The sequence below is a fragment of the Rattus rattus genome, chromosome 4, assembly GCF_011064425.1.
Source record: "Rattus rattus isolate New Zealand chromosome 4, Rrattus_CSIRO_v1, whole genome shotgun sequence".
Lineage (NCBI taxonomy): Eukaryota > Metazoa > Chordata > Mammalia > Rodentia > Muridae > Rattus > Rattus rattus.
The window spans coordinates 5,597,904-5,607,233 of record NC_046157.1 but is presented as its reverse complement, the minus strand read 5'-3'; the positions used below and the strand labels follow the sequence as shown (position 1 = coordinate 5,607,233).

Below are 9,330 nucleotides of genomic sequence, written 5' to 3'. Positions count from 1 at the left end.
CATGAGCTCCTTCACCTAGGTCAGGACTGGTGAATATGCTTACAGGCTGGCCAGGTTACTTATACTGGAGTAGGGATAACAAGCAAAGCCTGAGTAACACACAGAAGAGATATGTTTAACTGAGCCTCTTGATAAGGTCTTAGGAAAAAGCCCAATGTGTAAAAAATAAAAAGGGCTGCTCCAGACTAAGACCAGTTACTGTTAAAAAGAACAATAATTCCTAATGGTACACACTACACCTCCCCAAAATGTATTTACACCTGCTGCCCAGGAGACATTTATAAACTGGTGGGTATTCTTGGCCTCCAACTTAGATATGCTCCCAGGAACTAAGACCCAACAAAACTTACATCCCTTCAAGTAAAGAAATAAAAAAAAAAAACCTCCTGTACTTTCACTAGTCCTGCTAGGGATGGCCCCAACAGTGTCCATGACTACTGGTGCCACCACACAGGCATCTGACAGGTTCAACATGGCCAACTCTCTACTCAGATCATGGGGTTGGGGATTTAGCTCAGTGGTAGAGTGCTTGCCTGGCAAGCACAAGGCCCTGGGTTCGGTCCCCAGCTCTGGAAAAAAAGAAAAAAGAAAAAAGAAAATCTACCCTCTACTCAGATCAAGAAAAACTTAACCATTGTTCAGGAAGCACAGTCATTCTTTGAAACAAAATAGATTCATTGACAATGTGATGACCTCTCAAAATCCTAGGGGATTAAACTTGATTATGGATGAAAGGGAAGATATATATATATGGTTTTAAGTCAGAAATGCTATTCTTGTGCTACATGAGAAAATTACCAAAAAGTTATTTAAATGGATTGAGGCTAAAGGTGCAGTCAAGAGCCCAAGGAACACAATGAAGGTCACACACCAGGAGTATTTCTTCAAGGTGAATTTGTAAGGTGTTTTGAAGGTAAAGAGGGGGGGAATAAAGTAAGATAAGGTTTTAAAAAGACAATTATTAGGCACTAACTTACTGATTTACTTAAGCACTGCTTGTACTGTCTGTTTGCCAAGCATGACTTCACTTGCTACCTGGAACAGAATGACCTGTAGAAATAGCTAAACAATGGGTTGTCAGCCTCAACAACCTGATGGCTGCTACGTGGGCTTCTGTAAAATCTTTCTTGCTTGCCTGCCTCACCTTGTGGTTTTAGAGAATGAGAATGCAAACTGGACCTGGACCTACGCCTTTCAGGTGCTGGCCCAGCTTCTGGCGATCTCCTGCCCTCCACCTCACCGCTGTCCAGGAAAGTCCCTGCAACAAAGAGAGCAAGAGCAGCTGAATGGAATAGGGAGGGTGTTGTAAGACAGGAAACAAGAATTCAACAAAGAGTTAGACATACTGAAAACAAGCAATCCAAGAAAAAATGCTGAAAATGAGAAACAGAAAGTCTCACCTACAGAACCGCCAAGGAGAGGAGACTATTCGAGCTTGGAGACAAGGTGAAGGAATCAGAACAACCAAGCAAGGACAGAGATGAAATACTAACAGGGTGCCAGGGGGAACTGCAACACTGGAAAAAATATCTACAAGTTATAGGCATAGAAGGAGAAAGAAGCTTGTTCTAAATGCATAAAAAAAAATTCTAAAAATAATCATGGTTGGCAATTTTTCCAGAGTTAGGAAAGAAGATGCTAACCCTGATATAGGAGGTATTTAGGGCCAAACAGACAAACCAGAAAAGAATTTCCTTGTGCTGGACAGTTTTATGTCAACTTGACACAAGCTAAAGTCATCTGACAGGAGGTAGCCTCGATTAAGAAAATGCCTCCATAAGATCAGGTTATAGGCAAGCCTGTAGGGTATTTTCTTAATTAGTGATTGATAGGGGAGGGCACAGTACATCATGGGTGGTGCCATCCCTGGGCTGGTGGTCCTGGGTTCTATAAGAAAGCAGGTTGAAGGAGCAGGTCAGTCAGCAGCACCCAACCATGGCCTCTGCATTGGCTCTAAGTCCCTGCCCTGTGTGAGTTCTTGTCCTGACTTCCTTGGGTGATGAACTGTAATACGTTAGTGTAAGCGGAATAAACCCTTTCATTCCCAAGTTTCTTTAGCCACGTTATCTCATCAAAGCAATAACTAAGATACTCCCTAATCATATTTAAAACACTAAATAGACAGAGCAAAGAAAGCATATTGCAAAGAGCAGGAGAGGGACCAGTGAGGTGGCTCAGCAGGTAAAAGCATGCGCTGCCAAGCCTGATGACCAGAGTTCAATTCCTGGCATGCTGAAAGGAAAGAACACAGCTCCCCCAAGAACTGATGAAATACTTGCATAGGTTTAATTGCATCTTAAAACTATTTTCATTTGGGAGAGGGGATGCATATGCACAGCACACATGTGGAGGACAGAGGACAGCCTCATGTGGAACTCTGTAGAAGTTGGTCATCTCTGGTTCCAGGGGATTTGACTACCTTTTTGGCCTCCCAGAGCATCAGGCATACATGTGGTACACACACACACACACACACACACACACACACACACACACACAGAGGCAAAACACTTACCCATATAAATAAAATAGTTTAAATATATTTCATTTATAATTACTTTTTATTTTATTTTAAACTTTATTATGAAAAATTACAAATAAAAATAGTATTATTCTTTTTTAAAAAATAAACTGAAGAGCTGGGCAGTGATGGTACATGTCTTTAGTCCCAACACTAAAGGCAGAGACAAGCAATATCTCTGAGTTCTGAGTTCAAAACTAGGCTGGTCTACAGGGCTACCCAGAATAACCTGTCTCAGAAAAAAAAGAAAGAAAGAAAGAAAGGAAGGAAGGAAGGAAGGAAGGAAGAAGAAAAGGAAAGGAAAGGAAAAAGAAAGAAAAGGAAAAAACTAAAAAAAAATTAATAATAATTATCAGCTAAAGAAATCTATGATCACCAAGCCAGCTCTACCGAAAAATGCTTAAAGAAATCTGTGGGAGTGGAGAGAAAATAAGTCTGACCAAACCAGCTTGGTCAGTCAACAGGGTCTCAAGGGAGGGAGTGAGGACTGAAGAGAAAAAGACAGTTAGACGACATTATAACATGACTGCAGCCAGTGCTGTGGCTGAAGCGGGTTTATTTTTCTCCAGTCTGCTTTTATTCTAGGTACATATAAGAAATATGGTCAGTTCTAAAGTATAGACAAAGTAGTTAAGAACAAGCAAAGCATGGAAGGTCCAATGATTACTGTATTCAGAGTCTTAACAAAACCCATCAAGATAGAAAGAATGGGGGCTGGGGATTTAGCTCAGTGGTAGAGCGCTTGCCTAGGAAGTGCAAGGCCCTGGGTTCGATCCCCAGCTCCAAAAAAAAGAACCAAAAAAAAAAAAAAAAAAATACAGAAAGAATGCATTCCTCAGCTCTATTCATCTTGAGCCTACTTCCTAAAGTCAAAGTCTTGCCTGAGCCTATTTCCCTACCCTAGCCCAATGTCAAATTCCTACCAAATTCCTAGAAGGCAGTCCCAAAAGCTCTCCACATAAATCGATCCAAAGACAGTTAAAAAATAAACCAGGTTAGAATACCTAATCTTTCCTGAGCATCCTCCTGGACAGGGAGTGGTGCATCCTGTTGTTGAGGTCCCAGACCCCAACAGTGCAGGTTAATTTATTAGACAACATGTTCCTCTGAGTTTTAAGGAGTTGAAAAGCCTGAAAGGAGCAGTCTCTACTTATGGTCCCCTTGCTACCTTTACGTCTGCTATATTTGAATTTATGTTATGTCCAAATTGACTCCTGGAGATTGGCAACAATTATGTAGGGCAGTGCTGTCTGGGGGAGATTGCCTCATATGGAGAGGAGAATGTCTGGAGCAGTGCGCCCAGACAGCTCGGAGAGATGCTGCTGTGGGATGGGGGGAGGGACATCTTGTATGATATGGGAGCAGTGGTTACCACCCAACCCCAACCAGTACAGAGGATGCTACATAAACAGGGATTTGCCCCCAGTAAGGGTTTGGGGAGGTAAGACAGGGGGACTCTCAACTTGTGTCTGATGGGGACCTAGTTGTTTGAGCCCTTGCAGATGGGATGGGATTGGGAGGTTTGTCATGGGGGCCACTGCTAAGTTGCTTCCTATCCTGTTTGGGTGGAGTGCTGGCCCCTTTTCTCTGAAAAACTGGAGGCAGCACATGGACTTGTGCAGGAGCAGTTACAGTCAGGACACACTGTCCCCACCACTTCCCCCTGGAATGTTTCTTTGTGGTCCTCTTACATGCCTGGATGCTGCTCCTCTGATGTTAAGACAGGGAGTAGCTTTTAATTCCACTGCCTCTTGGAATACATCTATCACCTTTGAAGGTTCCCTTAAATTTGAAAATAGTAGGTTAAATAAAAATTTTAATATCTCTTCCCTCACCTGTGTAAGTCCTCTATTTTTCTTTGTGGTTAGGAATGGTACTAATGCTGGCGATAGTCTTGACTATTCTTTGCAGGAATATGTGAAGCTGCTGGGGACCAGAGGACTTTGCCCTGGTTGGGCGGATCCCAGGCATAGTTCCATTGCCTGTCAATCATTTGGGAGAAAATCAACTGATTCTGACCTGTCACAAGAGAGACTTTGGCATCATCGCTGCTATTATAACAGCCATTGCCGCTGCGGCCACTGAGACTACAGTGTCTAGGATTGCCCTTTCCCAATCTGTTGTTAAGGCAAGCACAGCAGATAAACTTAAAGGAGAAGTAGCTGATAATTGGGAATTCTAAATTTAAACCAACACACAGCGCTTTTACAGGAACAGCTTGATCTCATATGGCCTCCTGTTCTCTTATTTTCACACATGTTTGTGTGACTCCAACTAGAGTTCAAAACCTTACAGTGGCCCTCAGTGTTATGGCCCTTGGTGCCACAGTAGTTAGCCTTTTACTTCATTGTCACATGCATAGACAGAGTTCCCAGTCCCAGGCAGTGACTAAGTAAGTGTTGCTCTCCTTAGCAGGAGACAATCCCTCTGCCCAAATGTGGCTCAGCCTTTACAAGAAGTAGTTAGCCAAGACGGGCAACCCTTTGGGATCAGCACCTGCCTAAGACAGGGGCTCTAAGACTGGCAGAGACTCCCAATGATGGGTAAGGGTGTTGGTTTTCCCAGAGTGACCTAAGACAGGCACTACTTTAAAAATAAAAAAGGGGGACTTGTCAGACCCTCCGGGGCTCCCTCAGTGTTTGCCCCCTGCCGAGTCTTGCTGACGCATGTGGAAACTTTTGTTTTTACGAAAAGAACATCTCGGCCTTTGCAGTTATGACTGATGGGCAGTAACTCCGTTGAGTCAGTTCCTGTTTTTTTTTTTGTTTTTTTGTTTTTTTTTTTTTTTTTTGTTTTTTTTTTTTGGGGCTTGGGGCCGAACCCAGGGCCTTGCGCTTCCTAGGCAAGCGCTCTACCCCTGAGCTAAATCCCCCAGTTCCTGTTTTTATCCTGAGAATGTAAACTTATTTTTGTCATTTCCATGTTCCTGTTCTTATCCTAAGAATGTAAACTTGTTTTTCCATTGTGCTTCCGGGGTTTTTCCACCTGGTGGACTTGGTGCATATATACTGTGAACCTCAGTAAAGCTTTGGAATTCTCATAGCATGAATGACCCGAGTCTGTGTCTTCTGTTAAATCCCCCAGGCCTACGTCCATTTCTTGGTACTGTGGCGGCATGGGGGCCACCAAACAGATGTTTTACAAACTGTAAGAGATCACAGATGCCATCCCAGTCTACTATATCCTGCAAGCCTATCAATCTCAGTAGATAAAGAAAGATATTCCATGATAAAACCAAATTTAACCAATAACTACCTACAAATCTAGCCCTACAGTGGGCTCTAGAAGAAAAACTTCAACATGAAAAGGTTAACCACATATTTGAAAATAGAATAAATAATATCAGACCAGTAAATCAAAAGAAGGGGTTGGCACACCACAACAAAATAGCAGGAATCAGCAAACATTGATCATTGACAATTCTCCATATCAATGACCTCAATTCCCCAATAAAAAGACAGAGACTAACAGAACAGTAATGAAAACAGGATCCATCCTTCTACTGCAACCAAGAAACACTCCGTGCCATCAAGGATAGACATCACCTCAAAGTACAAGGATGGAAAAATAGACACCAAGTAAGTGGACCTAAAAAGCAACCTGGTGTAGCCACTTTAATATCTTGACAAATTAGACTTCAGGCCAAAATGAATCAGAAGAACAGGGAAGGACACCATATATTTATCAAATGAAAAAAATCCATCAAGAGGACATTGCAATTCTTATCATCCATGGACTAAACACAGGGGCAAAGAAACACTACTACACCTTAAATCATATACTAACCCACACACAGTGATAGTAGAAGACTCCAATATCTTATCAATAAACAGATCATCGGACAAAAACTAAACAGAGAAATGCTGGCGCCAACCAGCACCCTAAACCAAATGGACCTAACAGATATTTGCAGAACATTTCACCCAAACACAAAATAATACATACCTTCTTCTCAGCACCTCATGGAACTTTTTCTAGAATTATCACATACTTGGACACAAGGCAAGTCTCACCATATGCAAGAATACTGAAAAACTCTTCATCCTATCTGACCACCATGAATTAAAGCTGGATATCAACCGCAACAAAACGATTACAACACACCACTGAATGAAAAAGGGGTCGAGACAGAAATTAAGAAGTTAAAATCTGGTTGGGGATTTAGTTCAGTGGTAGAGCACTTGCCTAGCAAGCGCAAGGCCCTGGGTTCGGTCCCCAGCTCCGAAAAAAAGAAAGGAAAAAAAAGAAGAAGAAGTTAAAATCTTTCTGGAATTGAAAAAAAATGAAAATATGACATATCCAAACTTATAGGAAACAATGAAGGCTGTTCTAAGAAGCAAATTTATCACTACTTACCTATCTTTTAAAAAAAAAAAAAATTGGATGGACGCGCCCAGGAGCCTTGCTGCAGGGAAGGCCACACTGTGTACGCTGCTTCAAGCATTTGCTTTGAGTAGCCCTGAGGCTCCGCTTCTGCCATGATGATCCACGGCTTTCAGAGCAACCACCAGGACTTCTCCTTCCAGCCTTGGAAGGTGACAGCGTCCACGACCCACATCACGAAGTGTGTGGATGTGGAAAACCCGCAGGAGAATGTAGGTGTCTTAGAGAGTCTAGTAAGCCAGTGCTGCGGCTGCAGGGCGGAAGGTTAGTTGACGAGCTGCATGCTCCATCCCTCCCTGAAATGATGTTTGTAGACAACGTTCTAAGGATCCAGCATGGTCTGGCTTCAATGCTACGGATGCACTGGGATGTGTGAACAACTACCAGGGCATGCTCAAAGTAGGAAAGAAGAGCGGAGGAAGTTATTAAACCATATGACTGGACCTATACAACAGATTATAAAGGAGCGTTGCCTGGAGGTTGTACCTACAACAGATCATATGGATACAGAAAAACTGAAATCCAGAGAACAGATTAAATTTTTTGAAGAAGTTCTCCGGATTGAAGATGAATTGCATGATCACGGCGTCTCCAGCCTGAGTGTGAAAATTCGAGTAATGCCTTCCAGCTTTTTTTGGCCATTGCGGTTTTTCCTGAGACTTGATGGGGTGCTCATCAGAATGAATGACGCAAGGCTTTCCCATGAGGCTGACAAGACCTACATGTTATGAGGATATACATCCAGCGAGAGCAAAATTGTTAACTTAATCCATGTTCCACCTTCCCTCTTCATGGAACCTAACGAAATATCACAATATTTATCGATTAAGGAAGCAGTTTGTGAGAAGCTAGTATTTCCGGGCAGAACTGATCCCAACCCCGTGGACTCGGAGAGTGCGCCCTCAGAATCAAATGTGATACAGCACAGTCTCTGTGAGGAACCTGACTGGGTACCTCAGCTATTTGTAGGGGTGTTTTTATTATGAGAATTGATTTCCTTGCTTACGTGCAGATTTTCTGTAGCCTTGAGGGAAAATAAAAGAGATACGAGCTCTGGGGCTTAATTTAGATTCTTAAATCATCACAAATTGTGACCTCGGCAGTGGTGTGTGTGTGTGTGTGTGTGTGTGTGTGTGATGAGGGGGATGTAATCCGCATCCATCCTGAAGCATCATCTACTGTAAAGAGGCTGACTTGGAAATGCCATCACTGAGCCCCGATGCCCTGTGACCTTCACAGGATTCTGACTGCATGCTGATGTGCTGCTCTAGCTCTTTTTTTTTTTTTTTTTTTTTTTTTTTCCGGAGCTGGGGACCCGAACCCAGGGCCTTGAGCTTGCTAGGCAAGCGCTCTACCACTGAGCTAAATCCCCAACCCCGCTGCTCTAGCTCTTAACCGTGGGCTTTCTGGTATTTATTCACACTTCTGCAGAGTTGTGACATGTCACCTATGAAGTTAATCTTGTTTTATTCATTAGCTGGAGTTTCTGAGCAACATCATATTGTGTGTGTGTGTGTTTGTACACACATGTGGTTTTTAAATCTTTTCATTTAAATGTCTTTGTTTCTGAATAGTGTTTGATTACTTATTTTTGATAATTCATTGTTTAAAATTGTGGAGAATTAAAATAATTGATTTATTTTTTAAAAAATTAAAGAGGTGGGCAGTGGAGAGGAGGATTGTATTAGTATATTCCTGTGAGGAGTACTAAGGTGTGTCCTTGGCCATTTCTAAATGTGACTTATGCCATTTCATAGTTATTTATCCAAGTGTCTTTTGTAAGAGAAGAATAAATAATAAGGAATTATGAAAATTGGAAAAACATAATATTAATACATTAAAAGCACACCAGAAAGTTATAGAATAGAAGAAAAAAATCACTCAAAGGGATTAGATGGCAAGAAATGATCTCAGGGCTAGAATCAATAAAGTAGAAACAAAAAAAGAAAGAATCAATGAAACTACGAGTTGGTTCTTTAAGAAAATCAGTAAGATTGACAAACTCTTAGCCAAATTAACTAAAAGGCAGAAAGCAAATATCCAAATTAACAAAGTCAGAGACAAATAGGGGAACCTAGGGGCTGGACAGATGGCTGAGTGGTTAAGAGCACTGCACTGACTGCTCTTCCAGAGGTCCTGAGTTCAATTCCCAGCAACCACATGGTGACTCACAACCATCTGTAATGGGGATCCAATGCCCTCTTCTGGTGTGTCTGAAGACAGCTACCGTGTACTCATATGCATAAAGAAAATAAATAAATCTTTTTAGAAAGGGGGGTGGAACATAACAGCAGGCACCAAGGAAATCCTAAGAACCATAAGATTATACTTTAAAAACCTGCACTCCACCAAATTGGGAAATTTAAAAGAAATGAATAATTTTCTCTATTCATACCACTTGTCAAAGTTAAATCAAGATCACAGAA

At 41.9% G+C, this 9,330-nt stretch overlaps 1 pseudogene; it reads left to right on the top strand.

Moving 5' to 3' along the window:
• Window positions 1-6,999: 6,999 nt before the first annotated feature.
• On the top strand, window positions 7,000-7,890 carry LOC116897754 (annotated as a pseudogene).
• The last annotated feature ends 1,440 nt before the right edge of the window (window positions 7,891-9,330 follow it).